The following is a 13,142-nucleotide window of genomic DNA, read 5'->3' as shown; positions in this document are numbered from 1 at the left end:
ATTAATTCTCTTCTTCCTTACTAACAGAATCCTGATTTTATTAGGGCAACAAAATGTCTAGCCACAAAACATCTTTCACATCACATGACTCTGGCCAATGAGAAGTAAGAATTCCCTTGTGAGTCTTCTAGGAAAGCTCCTCAAATGGCAGCAAACTCAACGGGCATGCTGTTTTCCCTTTGCCATTGCCCTCTTTTCCCTCTCCCTTCTTCCCATCTGGAATGCTGGTGTGATATCTAAAGCTGCATGTGCCATATTGCAACTATGAAGCAACAGACAAAAACCATGAATGGCAGATTAGAAACACCTGGAAAGCCTATGTCCTCAGTGGTATCCCTAGGCTGCAACAGCAGCCCTGGATTATCTCCTCGGAACATATTATTTGAGAAAATAATATGGGAGCTCTTCCTTACTGAAGAGCTTCCCAATAAATGAACACATTCTTTATTAATGTGCTTAATTTATTTCTTCAACCCTCTGATTAGACAGATGGGGCCCTGTGCTGTTAGAGTCCCCAAGCCATTCATCTCTGGCCCCAAACAGCCCGTCCCTCTACCCTGCTGGGCCATACAAACGTTTTCATATGTGTACTGCTGTGTAAAAACAAATGTTACACAACTTTGTCTGTCTGGTTTAAGTCTGCTTATTGCTCTATCCCACTTGACCATTGCCTATGCACTGAGATTTCCAGTGTTCCTCCACGTGCCTCCACTGCCAGAAGCTCCATCACCACCTGCCTCCAGATTTTCATCAACTTATTGCTGCCTGCATTAGTCTGCCGTGCATCTAAGACTCCTCTTGGGCGACTCGTCCAGTAGCACTGATCTATCTTTGACCCCCAATGCTCCTTGGGGCCTCAGTTTCTGTCATCATGCTGACTAGAATATCTCAACATCTTTGCCCACCTTCACATCTCTAGAGCTCCTCTCTCTCTCCCCAACTCTCCAACCCGCCTCTCGCTCTCTCACTCTTGCTTGTCATCAAAGATGCACCTTTCCTTTCTTTTATCCCATTTTGATAAAGAAGGAACAGTTCTACCACAGAGTTGCTTGGATCCCTAATGACTCAGTAAACTATATATTTACTGTCAGGGCCTGGTCAGAGGCTAAGAAGAGCTTTATACTGTGCCAACAAATAGTGCTCTTTAGCCCTGAACCCATTTGCTACTATGGTCCTCAGTGCTAGACTTTCTCCTCGCCTAATATTTTTTCCCAGGAGTCCCCATTATCCTTATCATAATCTGGATTCCAATGCAATGCCCCCATCCCCATGACCTCAATGCCCATCAAATAGGATTATATACCCATCCAAGTTCTGACTCACGGGGTCTATGCCAACCCAGGGATGTAGCTAGACACAAGAGGGCATGAAATGTACATAAAGTCCTGAGCTTCCTGCTACTGAATGAATAATTAAATTCTCCAAGTCTCAGTTTCCCCATCAGTAAATGTAATAGCAGGACTACCTGGTCTGTTTCATCAGCCTGACACCAGCAAGAACCCCAGGGACAAGCTTGAGGCCCCAGACTACTTTAGAACCAATATAGGAGCCAGGAGAGAAGGAGAAATGAGGGGGAGAGGAAGTTTTCAATCAGGTGCTGGGCTTTCACTGCCAAAAAATTTCCCACAAACAAACCCACCCCAGCAAAGGAAGCTACTGTCGGCTGGCATGTTGCAGAAAAGAAGGCGGGCATGAGGCCTCATTAATCCAGCGACTGTGGGATCAGTTGCAGATACCCCCCAGCCCACCCACTTTTTGCCATCTGCTGCTGCTGCTGCTGAGCCAAACGTATGCAGCTCTGGTGGGAGCCCAGCCGGAAGCCAGAAGAGGGGCCCAGACCCTTGTGTATGGGGCAATCTCAGCAGCAGGGACCCTTGAGCCCAGACTCATGCCCCAGCTGTCTCCCAACCCCACCCCCATCCCCAGTGCAATGCCGCAACACTCCACAAGTTGGAAGCCGCTGAGGGAGAAGTCCCAGGGCCCTGAACAAATATTAGACAAATAACCGACTAAACTGCATTGATTGAGAACTCACTGTGTGCCAGACACATACCTTATATCCCATAAGTACTATCCCAAACCACACAAAGATTTCAAAACTACATCTGTCATAATTATTGATGATTTCAATATGCACAAAGACAATCTTTCCAATACCTGGGCTCCCCAACCTACACTCCTCCTTCCACCTCAGTTACTCCCTCCCTGCTCCTCCCTTAGGCCTTAATAGCTTAATTTCAGTTGAAAGCTTCCTCTTGTCAATATCTACTTCCTATCTCACTCCCTTTACTATCCTGACTCAAAATAACCCTTCAACCCTCCTGGGACCTTCAACTCACTTTTACTGTCCCTCACCCCCACCATGTCCTCACTTCCCTGTCTACCCAGTTTAAATTCCATATAAAACATATAATCCTTCCCTTGTGTACACTTTCATTTTCCTCACCCTTCCCTCAGTTCATTGTATTCTTTTGTTTCAACCAAAGCTCTCCATCTACTGTGTACCTGCACCCTCACAGCTGAACACGCACTGCAAGAAAAAAACACATATTCATGCTAACCAGACTCCCTTTACATTAGTGACCACCAGCCTTGTGTGGGCCCTAAAACTGCCGAAGCTCGCACTGTATTTATCTAGTGCAATCACTCTCCCTCTCTCCTAGATGGTATTTTCCTACTTTTTCCTCTTTCTTCAAACCTCTAACACCTCCCTCATCTTCATTCTCAACTGAAGACCCAGCTTCCTATTTCACTGAAAATTGAAACAATCAGAAGAGAACTCCCACTAATCCCCTGCTCCCCCTTCTCTCGTTACCATGGATGAGCTGTCCATTGTTCTTCTACCTGTGTGTTAAATCCCACCCCTCACCTACTCAAGAACATAGATCTAGCAGTTCTCCTCTCTTATCCTGCATCATTAGGTTATTCCCTCTCTACCGAGTCATTCCCATAAGCATACAAACATACTTTTACTTTTCCCATCTTAAAAAAAAACAAAACTCCCTCTTTACCCTAACTCTTACTATTACCCCATTTCTCATTTTCCCTCAACAAGAAAACTTCTTAAAGTATAGTGATATTCACTGTCCAATTTCTCTTTTCCCATTCTCCCTTGAACTTCAGTAAGATCTGCTTCCCCACTACTCTTCCCAAACTGCTCTTGTCAAAGTCACCAGTGATCTCCCCGTTGCTAAATCCAAATGGCAAGCCTCAGTTCTCGTGGTACTCAATCTTGCAACAGTATTTGTCTCAGCCAATCACCTTCTCCTCCCTGAAATGCCTTCTTTACTTGCCTTCTGGGACTCCCCATTTGGCATATTTTCTTCCTACCTTTCTGGCCATCCGACAGTCACCTCCTCTGTTTGACCTCTAACTGTTGGCGACTAAGTTCTAGGAATTCTTCTCTAACTACAGTCACTCTCCATGGTCACTCATCTAATGTCGTGGCTTTCAATATAATTAATGTTCTAATTACTTCTAAATATATTTCTAGCACAGACCTCTCTCCTGAACTCTGGAGACATATGTTCTACTGTCTAGTATACATTTCCACCTGACTACCTAAAGGACATCTCAAACTTGCTCCCCCCCCAAAAAAAACCCACCCAGTTTCTTTTTGCCCTTTCCACCCAACCTGCCCTCTCTCCATCTCAACAAATGGAAGCACTATCGTCTCAGTCACTCAGGCCAAATCTCTTGGAGTTACACTTACCTCCATTTTTTCCTACTATTCTCTAAAAAGTCTCCCCATTGCGTACAGATTTGTATCTGTTTTGTCACTATTAAAACTTCAGCTCCGAAAAGAGTGCCTGGTCCTTAGCAGGTACTCAATAAATATTTGCCAAATAAAGGTATAACTAAATTATTCAGCTGTTCATTCAACAAATAAAATAATTATTACAAATTGTAATAACAGATAAGAAGGAACGTGCTATTGGATAAGATAACTGAGAGGTTCTGCTTAGAAAATAACAGAGGAGTTCTCTTTTCCCTGAGGAAATGACTTTGAAATGAGACAGAATGAGACATTGTGGAAACAGCCAGGAAAAGAACATTGATGCAAAGGCCCAGAGGTAGGTGTGAGCTTAATGGGTTCTAGGAAACAACAGATGGCCAGCGTGGCAAAAGAACCGAGAGGGAAGGGAGAAAGGTACTGTGAGACATCGGGGAGCTGGAGAAGTAAGCAGGGGCGAAGTCATGAAGAGCCTTGAATGCCAATTGTGGTCATTGTGGCATTCAGCACAGAGATGAGGGCCCAGAAAGCCTCGGGAGAGGGAGAGGGTGGGGTGAAAGTTAAAGGCCAAGGGAGGGGCACCAGAGACTCCTCCAGATTCCAAGGTCTGCACCTCCTACTATATAGAAAGCCAAGGACTAGAGTGGTTCACTCTCTTGGTCCAACCCAGGGTTTTATTGTGGGTTTGACAAAACTAACCAACTAAAACTCCAACTAAAAGCAGGAGTGGATTGGTTATTCTAACTTAGTTATAAATCTAGTAACTGCTTGTATTTACCTCATGTCACGTAGTTTAACTGTCTCTATGGGTGCCCCAGAGGGCAGACACTATCTGTGGTTGAAATATGTGTCTCTCTACAAACCATAATTCTGGGCCCTCCTAAGCTCAGGCCTAGTAAGAATCTCTGCTGCCAACCAAGTCCCTATAAGATGGCATTTAAAAGCAGCCCCTCACACACTGCAAATCCTAAGTGATAATATGGAACTTATAGCAATGGGCACTCTATCCCCATCCTCTGACTTTAGGACAGGACTAGAATTTAGCACAGAGCACTCAGTGGGTACTCAAAAATGTCTGTTCAATTGAATAATAGGAAGGAATAAATTCAACATCAGTGAGAGCTGCATGGGTGACAATGAGTGAATGAATGAAACCCTTTAGCCTCTCTCACTTGCCTGTCTTCTTATAGAAGGTTCAAACCTCTTCCATCTTAAAAACAAACAAAAGACCACCTTGCTGGATCTCCATGCTCTTCCTTCTAGACTTCTCCTGGAAACCTTCTCTCTCAAGTTCCTTTATAGACAATTTCTTGGGTGTCTATACTTACTTTTTGTGGGAGATTTTACCCAATCCCATGACTATAAGTACAATTTGTATTCTGATGGACCAATCTATATCTTCAGCCTCAACCTTTGAACCTATGTTTCAGGTATCCATTAGACCTCTTCAACTGGATGTCAACAGGTACTTTTGGACATGTCAACTTGACATGTCCAATACAGAACTTAGTATCTTCCCCCTGAAATCTGTGCCTCCTGAGGTGTTCTCATGTCAGGGGCTGTCACCTTCAGTCATCCCCATTTTATCTGGGTTTTGCCCTTGACTCCCCATTCTGCCTTATCATACACATTCCACCAAATAATAAGAATTTCTAGATTCTAAATCCTGTCTCTGAAATGTCAGTTCTCCTTGGATTCTTTCTGTAGGGGGTGTTGTTACCAAGGGTGGCCCCAAACTGTGTGAAGGATAGAGAGATCAGTCAGAGGCTCCTGGGAGCCTGAAGGGAAGGAGAGTCCAGTGGCCCAGCAGCGCTTGGCCCTTACTGTGAGCCTTCTCAGAAATTCTCTCTACGGCAGTGGCTCATGGTGGTGAGACATGTCCCAAAGAGTTAAATAAACCAAAGACTAACAGAAATTCTTAGTTTTCAGGATGGCAGATAAGAAAAGAAACAACCTGTCAAAAAACACTGAAACTCCCTCCTCTTATGAGATAAAAGAGCTGATTGAAATCAGTTGGAACCAAGATGCCCAACTGGAGCTTGCGCAGAGTGAGCTTGCTGACATCACAGCCACTACATTTCACACCAACTCCTCCCGAATTTGCACATGCAAACCATGAGTTAGCAAACTAACTAAAGTAAGTCACATGGGCATGCCTAAATACAAGGGAGCAGAAAAGTGCCAGAAAGGAGAAGATAAGTGAGATCTCTGTGGACAACCACAGAGTGAGTGGGTCATATCCATGGAGAGACGTGTGTGCAATATGCAGCTAGTGTCAATGATAGTGGAATGAATCTGCATGCAACTCCAGTAAATGCTTACAAGAGTATGTTAGTCCATTGTTGTTCATATTCTCTCCCCCTCTTGCCTAACGCTTGCATGGAATCTGGTCTAGTTCCTCAAGGCCTTTCCCTGTGTCAATGCCATTTTCAGAGTACTCTCTCTACTGAAGATAGACAGTCTGGGGCTCCACTGCACCTCAACACCACTGTCTTTTGACAGAAACCCTAAAACACTGGGCCTTGTTTTCATTAAAATAAAGCCCCTAGACTCCTGGAACTTGGTGATTTGACCACCTGCAAAGCAGACCAACAATTCTATTTCTTCCAATTTCCCCATTCCTTATGTTAGCCAGTTTCCACTTCCCATTTGCTCTTTCTTTTTTTCTAAGGACTCCTGATGTACTGTATGGCTGGCCTTCTCCTATCCTCATCCCACATACGTACTCTAACTCTGCTCTAAAATAAGACACAAGCATTATGGAAAGAACATGGGGTTGGGGTCAGACCTAAGTTCAAATCCTGACTGTACCACTTACTGACCATATGACAGTTGGTTTTCTTGTCTTGTAAAATAGGGGCAAAAATGACAACCACATGGATTACAGTGAGAGTTAAATGAGAATGTATGTAAATCACACATAGTAAATTAAGACAGCTGTTTTTGCTGTGGTGATCTTATGGCCATATGTCTAATCTTCCCTACTAGACTAAAAAGTCCTTGATGGCAAAGACCTAGATTCTTGCCAACACTGACTCCCCGGCCTCAGCAACTAGGGCAGTGTCTGAAACCTGATAGGTGCTTAATAAATATTTGTCAATGAATATAAAGAGTTTTGTTAATATCAACTAAAGAAGATCCTGAGACAAGCCAGATAGCACAGACACACCAAACCAAAGCTGGATCTATCCTCTCTGAAACTGGCATCCAGTTGTCATCATTTTTATATATATTGAGAATTGCACACATTATTAAAATCTCAAAAAATGACTTCCCTCCCAGCTGGCCTTCTGCTGCAATGAAATGACAAAGATCTGACATCTTCATCATACAATTACTAAAACATCCGTTTGAGTTGTCATTTTAAAATATTTGCCCAATTTAGCTGGAGTTTGAGTTTAATTACAGGAAGAAATGTGGGCTTGAGTAAGGTTACACTGGATTTGGGGAAGGGAAGAGCAGATAACTGGATCCCTCCCACTCACTGAAAGACTTCAGCTGGCCAAGATAACTCCCAAATAAGACTAGACATGTCAAATAAAGCAAGAAATACAAAAGAAACTTGGAAACCTTGAAAAGAAAGACAAGGTCATGGAACAGGAGTTTAAGCGGGCCTTGCTGAAGCTTAAAATCCTTCACTGTCCCTCCAGGGCCTCAGAACATAAGGTACGATGCCTAGCCTGGCATTCAAGTTTCCCGGGATCTTGCCACCCCTCCAGTCTCTGCAACCCTTTCTCCTCCCTCTCCCAACTTCCCCCCATCACTATCAATCCCACTGACCTATGGACCTTGGGGTCTCTTGAAGCTTCTTTCTTGACTGGGCCCACTTTTATTTCTTTTTCACAGTGGCCTAGGCTGGGCAGGTCTAGTCCATCTGCCAACAAATATTTATTTGGGACTTCTTATGCACCCAGCATGTGCTGGGGACAAAGCAGTTAACACAACGAAATAAAATTCCCTGGAATGAAACAGACAATAAGAATAACCACATTAAAAAAACTATAGCCTTTTAGATGTCGACAATTTCTTACTAACTTAGTTATTTTTTCTTTTTCTTTTAGGACTGGTAAGTGAAGGTAACAAAAAAAAATTAGTGCTTGATTCAAGGTAGTTTTTGAAACATCTTTCTTTGATCTTCTAAAAACTCAGGGCAACACCCAGAACCTTCTCTTACTATTGTATTGACACCCATTAACTGATATTTCTTGCACATTATATTGTCCTTCTGACTACATAGGGAGCTACTTGGGGGCAGGGATGGAGTTTGATTCTCATGAAGGCACTGGAGACTATCTGCTGAATGAATGAGGGGGAGATTGTGCCAACTCTGAGCTACCTGTCTAAAAAGGTCTTCTAGGGATAAAATCCCTATGAGCTGAGATGCCTGATGACTTTATAGCATCTTGGAGAGAAGTATGGCTATTTCTCAACCCAACTCCATGGAAATAATTATTGCAAAACTCACCATCTAGTGAGAATCTTCTCTTGCCAGGCACCATGCTGGGCCCTCAACATAGAATGTCTTTTTAGTAAGTAAAAAGTTCTCCTTGGTAATCCTCACAGTGCCAATAACTGTGAGAAGTACATGGAAATTGCTAGCTGCTATCAATATTACTGTGTCTAAAACTACCGTTTTCCCCTGCATTAGAACAATCTGAACATTGTTAGGCAAAGACATCTAAGCAATTTTAAAATTATTTGAGTCATGACAGAGAGACTCACAACTGAAATATTTACCTTTCAATTTCAGGTGAGGACGTTCCCGGAGATTGAAGATGTGACAAGTTCCCGCATCGTGTGAGCATCAGAGAAAAGTTCCCCTGACAAGTCACGTGCAGAGATAGGAACCGTTGATTAAGGAGAGGATTAATTTTATCTTCCAAGTATTTCTACTGGGAAATACTCTTAGATTCATAGAATAGTGGGGCTGAAAGAGTCCTTTGAGGTCTCCTCCTCAGCTCCTTTGTCTTATGGATGGGGAAACAGAGGCCCAGAGATCAGAATTGTATTCTAATTATTCAGCCCTCCTTCTACCACCACCCCCCCACCCACAATCCATTCTCCAACTAGAATTTATTGAATGATTAAAGGAATAAAAATGAAGGAGGCATTTGGTCTTGATTCACCCATTCATTTATTCAGAAAGTATTTATTGAATATCCACTATTTGCCAGGCACTATTCTAGGCACAGGGAACAAAGCAGTAAACAAACCAGACAAAAATCCCTTCCTTCATGGAGCTCACATTCTAGAGAGAGGCAGTAGACTGCATAGATTGTTGAATGGTTATAAATGCTAGAGAGAAGAATAAAGCAAAAAGGAGGGTCAGATACATGGTTTGGCTCTGTGTCCCACCCAAATCTCATGTTGAATTGTAATTCCCAGTGTTGGAAGAGGGACCTGGTGAGAGATGGTTGAATCATGAAGGCAGATTTCCTCCTTGCTGTTCTCATGATAGTGAGTGAGTTATCACGAGATCTGGTTGTTTGAAAGTGCGTAGCACTTCCACCTTCACTCTCTCCTCCTCCTGCTCCAACATGTGAAAATGCCCTTACTTCCCCCTTACCTTGAACCATTATTGTAATTTTCCTGAGGCCTCTCAGTCATGTTTCCTGTACATCCTGCCAAACTGTGAGTCCATTAAACCTCTTTTCTTCAAAAATTATCCAGTTTTGGTTGGGTGTGGTGGCTCACACCTGTAATCCCAGCAATTATGGGAGGCTGAGGCAGGCAGATTACTTGAGGTCAGGAGTTCAAGACCAGCCTGGACAACATGGTAAAATCCTGTCTCTACTAAAAATACTAAAATTAGCTGGGTATGGTGGTACATGCCTGTAATTCCGGCTACTTGGGAGGCTGAGGCATGAGAATCGCTTGAACTCAGGAGACAGAGGTTGCAGTGAGCTGAGATCACACCACTGCACTCCAGCCTGGATGACAGAGCGAGAGTCCATCTCAAAAATAAAAATAAAAATAAGTTACCCAGTCTCAGGTAGTTTTTTTGTTCTTTTAGGGGGCTTTTGTTTGTTTTTTTGTTTGTTTGTTTGTTTTTTGAGACAGAGTCTCACTCTGTCACCCAGGCTGGAGTGCAGTGGCGTGATCTCAGCTCACTGAAACCTCTGCCTCCCGGGTTCAAGCAATTCTCCTGCCTCAGTCTCCCCAGTAGCTGGGATTACAAGTACATGCCACCATGCCTGGTTAAGTTTTGTATTTTTGGCAGAGATGGGGTTTCACCATGTTGGTCAGGCTGGTCTGGAACTCCAGACCTCATGATCTGCCTGCTTTGGCCTCCCAAAGTGCTGGGATTTCAGGCGTGAGCCACTGCACCTGGCCTCAGGTAGTTCTTTATAGCAGTGTGAGAATGGACTAATACAGAAAATTGGTACCAGGAGTCAGGTATTGCTATAAAGATACCTGAAAATGTGGAAGCAGTTTTGGAACTGAGTAATGGGCAGAGATTGGAACAGTCTGGAGGGCTCAGAAAAAGACAAGAACATGTGGGAAAGTTTAGAACTTTCTAGAGACTTATTGAATGGTTGTGACCAAAATGCTGATGATGACACAAACAATGAAGTCCAGGCTGAGGTGGTTTCAGGTGGAGATGAGGAACTTACTGGGAACTGGGAACTTACTGGGAAGTAAAGGTCACTTTTGCTATGCTTTAGCAAATAGACTGATGGCACTGTGCACCTGTTCTAGACATCTGTGGAACTTTGGACTTGAGAGAGGTGATTTAGGGAATCTGGGGGAAGAAATTTCTAAGCAGCAAAGCATTCAAGATGTGGCCTGGCTGCTTCTAAAAACATATGGTCATTTACATAAACAAAGAAATAAACTGAAACTAGAACTTATATTTAAAAGGGAAGCAGATCATAAAAGTTTGGAAATTTTGCAGCTCGAACATGTGGTAGAAAAGAAAAACTCATTTTCTGGGGAGGAATTCAAGGCTGCAGAACTTTGCATAAGTGAAGAAGAGCTGAATGTTAATAGCCAAGACAATGGGGAAAATGCCTCCAGGGCATTTTGGAGACCTTCACAGCAGCCCCTCCCATCACAAGCCTAGAGGCCTAGAAGGGAAAAATGGTTTTGTGGGCCAGGCCCAGGGCCCTGCTGCTCTGTGTAGCCTCAGGACATGGCGCCCTGCATCCCAAATGCTCCAGCTCAGCCATGGCTAAAAGGGGCCAAGATAAAGCTCAGGCCATTGCTTCAGAGGGTGCAAGCCTCAAGCCTTGGTGGCTTCCATGTGATGTTAGGCCTGTGGGTGTACAGAAGGCAAGAGTTGAGGTTTGGAGTCCTCTGCCTAGATTTCAGAGGACATATGGGAACATCTAGATATCCAGGCAGAAGTCTGCTGCAGGGTCAGAGCCCTCATGGAGAGAACTCTACTAGGGCAGTGCAGAGGGGAAATATGGGGTTGGATCCCCCACACAGAGTCCCCACTTGAACACTGCCTAGAGGAGCTGTGAGAAGAGGGCCAGCATCCTCCAGACCCCCGAATGGTAGATCCACTGACAGCTTGCACCATACATCTGGAAAAGCCACAGGCACTCAATGTCAAGCCCTGAAAGCAGACACAGGGGATGTACCCTGCAGAACCAAAGAAGTGGAGCTGCCCAAGGCCTTGGGAGCCCACTGCTTGCATCAGCATGCCTTGGATGTGAGACATGCAGTCAAAGGAGATTATTTCAGAACTTTAAGATTTAGTGACTACCTTGCTGGATTTTGGACTTGCATGGGGCCTATAGCCCCTTTGTTTTGGCCAATTTCTTCCTTTTGGAATGGAAGAATTTACCCAATGCCTGCACCCCCATTGTATCCTGGAAATAACTGACTTGTTTTTTATTTTACAGGCTCATTGGTGGAAGGGAGTTGTCTTGTCTCAGATGAGACTTCCAAAGTCTCTTAGGACTTTTGAGTTAACACTGGAATGAGTTAAGACTTTGGGGGACTGTTGGGAAGGCATGATTGCATTTTGAAATGTGAGAAGGACATGAGATTTAGAAGGGTAGAAAGATATGGTTTGGCTCTGTGTCCCCACCCAAATCTCATGCTGAATTGTAATCCCCAACGTTGGGGGAGGGACCTGGTAGGAGGTGATTGAATCATGGGGGTGGATTTCCACCTTGCCGTCCTCATGATAGTAAGTTCTCATGAGATTTGGTTGTTTTAAAGCACATAGCACTTTCCCCCCTTTGCTCTTTCTCTCTCCTGTCACCATGTGAAGATGTACTTGTTTCCCCTTTGCCTTCCATCATGATTGTAAGTTTCCTGAGGCCTCCCAGCCATACTTCCTGTACAGCATGCAGAACTGTGAATACATTATGCCTCTTTTCTTCATAAATTACCCAGTCCCAGATAGTTCTTTATGGCCATGTGAGAACTGACTCATACAACCAGTGAAGAGGAGGTAGGTACAACTTTAAATAGGATGGTCAGAGAAGCCCTCTCACTTAGAAGGTGATGGAAGCAGGGAATGGAGCCATGTGGCTATCTAGTGAATAAAATCCACACAGAGGGAATTGAAAATGTAAAGTCCTGGTGGGTCCAAAGAGAAGTGAGGAGGCCAATGTGGCTGGAGTGAGCAAGACGTGAGATGTTTGTTGGACATCAGCCGAGAGAAGTAATAGGGGCTAGGGAGGGGGGCACCGTATCCTGAAAGTCCTTGTACCACCAATGGTTAGTTTCCTCTCATACTCCTCCTCCCCTTCTCTGTGCTGCTTTCTTGCCCTCAGGCTTCTGGCTAGATTTGGCCAATGGGATGCACTGTCAGGAGATTAAAGAGTGGGAAGGAAGAAAAACCAGGTCTTCTTTTTCAAATGGTGTCTCTAGCAGGGGCCACATCTCTGGCTCCAGCTCCCAACAGACAGACCTGACATGTTTCCAGCTCCAGTGGGGCAGCTCCAGCTCTCAGACTCCAGTAACATGGACTCCTCTCTTTATTCCCACATGTCTTGGGAGAATTGGTGGGCCCTGCGTTTGCTAAACTTGTGGCTACTCCACTTTCTCTTGGTTACTCTTTCAGCTCTTCTAGCACATTTATAACTAATTCCCTACATTAAATAATCTCTACTAAATTACCTGGTATGGATTGTGTTTCCCAGTTGGACTCTGACTGATAAAGACTCCACAGGCCCCTGTAAGACTTGGGCTTTTACTCTAAGTAAAATGGGCAGCCATTGGGGGGTTGAGTAGAGATTCCTGAGTTGCCTTGAAGCCTGAATGAATAGAAAAACAGTTGTGTTTCCAAAAATGTTTCTTTTGAAGACACCTGCCCAACATCACACAGAATTTATGATGGGACAGACTCATTGTGCCTGCTCCTCTGCTCTCTACTCCATTTTAAGTAAATGGCATTGAGAACCTCAGAAACTTCAAAAACACAGAGAGATGTTTGCATATTCTCTAACAG

The 13,142-nt window shown here is 44.1% G+C and overlaps 1 long non-coding RNA gene across 3 annotated transcripts in view; it reads right to left on the bottom strand.

Annotated features, from left to right (window-relative positions):
- LOC114672391 (uncharacterized) overlaps positions 1-13,142 on the bottom strand; it is a 161,406-nt gene that overhangs the window by 38,858 nt on the left and 109,406 nt on the right. Inside the window, exons 5-6 of one of the 3 annotated variants that reach the window (XR_013402214.1) lie at positions 8,471-8,553; positions 7,514-7,691 (exon numbers count right to left, since the gene is read on the bottom strand). The exons of the other annotated variants lie outside the window; for them this stretch is intronic. This is a non-coding gene — a long non-coding RNA (uncharacterized LOC114672391). The remainder of the gene's footprint in view (positions 1-7,513; positions 7,692-8,470; positions 8,554-13,142) is intronic. 3 annotated transcript variants of the gene reach the window in all.

This window comes from Macaca mulatta, chromosome 1 (genome assembly GCF_049350105.2).
Source record: "Macaca mulatta isolate MMU2019108-1 chromosome 1, T2T-MMU8v2.0, whole genome shotgun sequence".
Classification (NCBI taxonomy): domain Eukaryota; kingdom Metazoa; phylum Chordata; class Mammalia; order Primates; family Cercopithecidae; genus Macaca; species Macaca mulatta.
The sequence above is the reverse complement of the archived record's forward strand: the minus strand, read 5'-3'. Positions and strand labels throughout refer to the sequence as shown.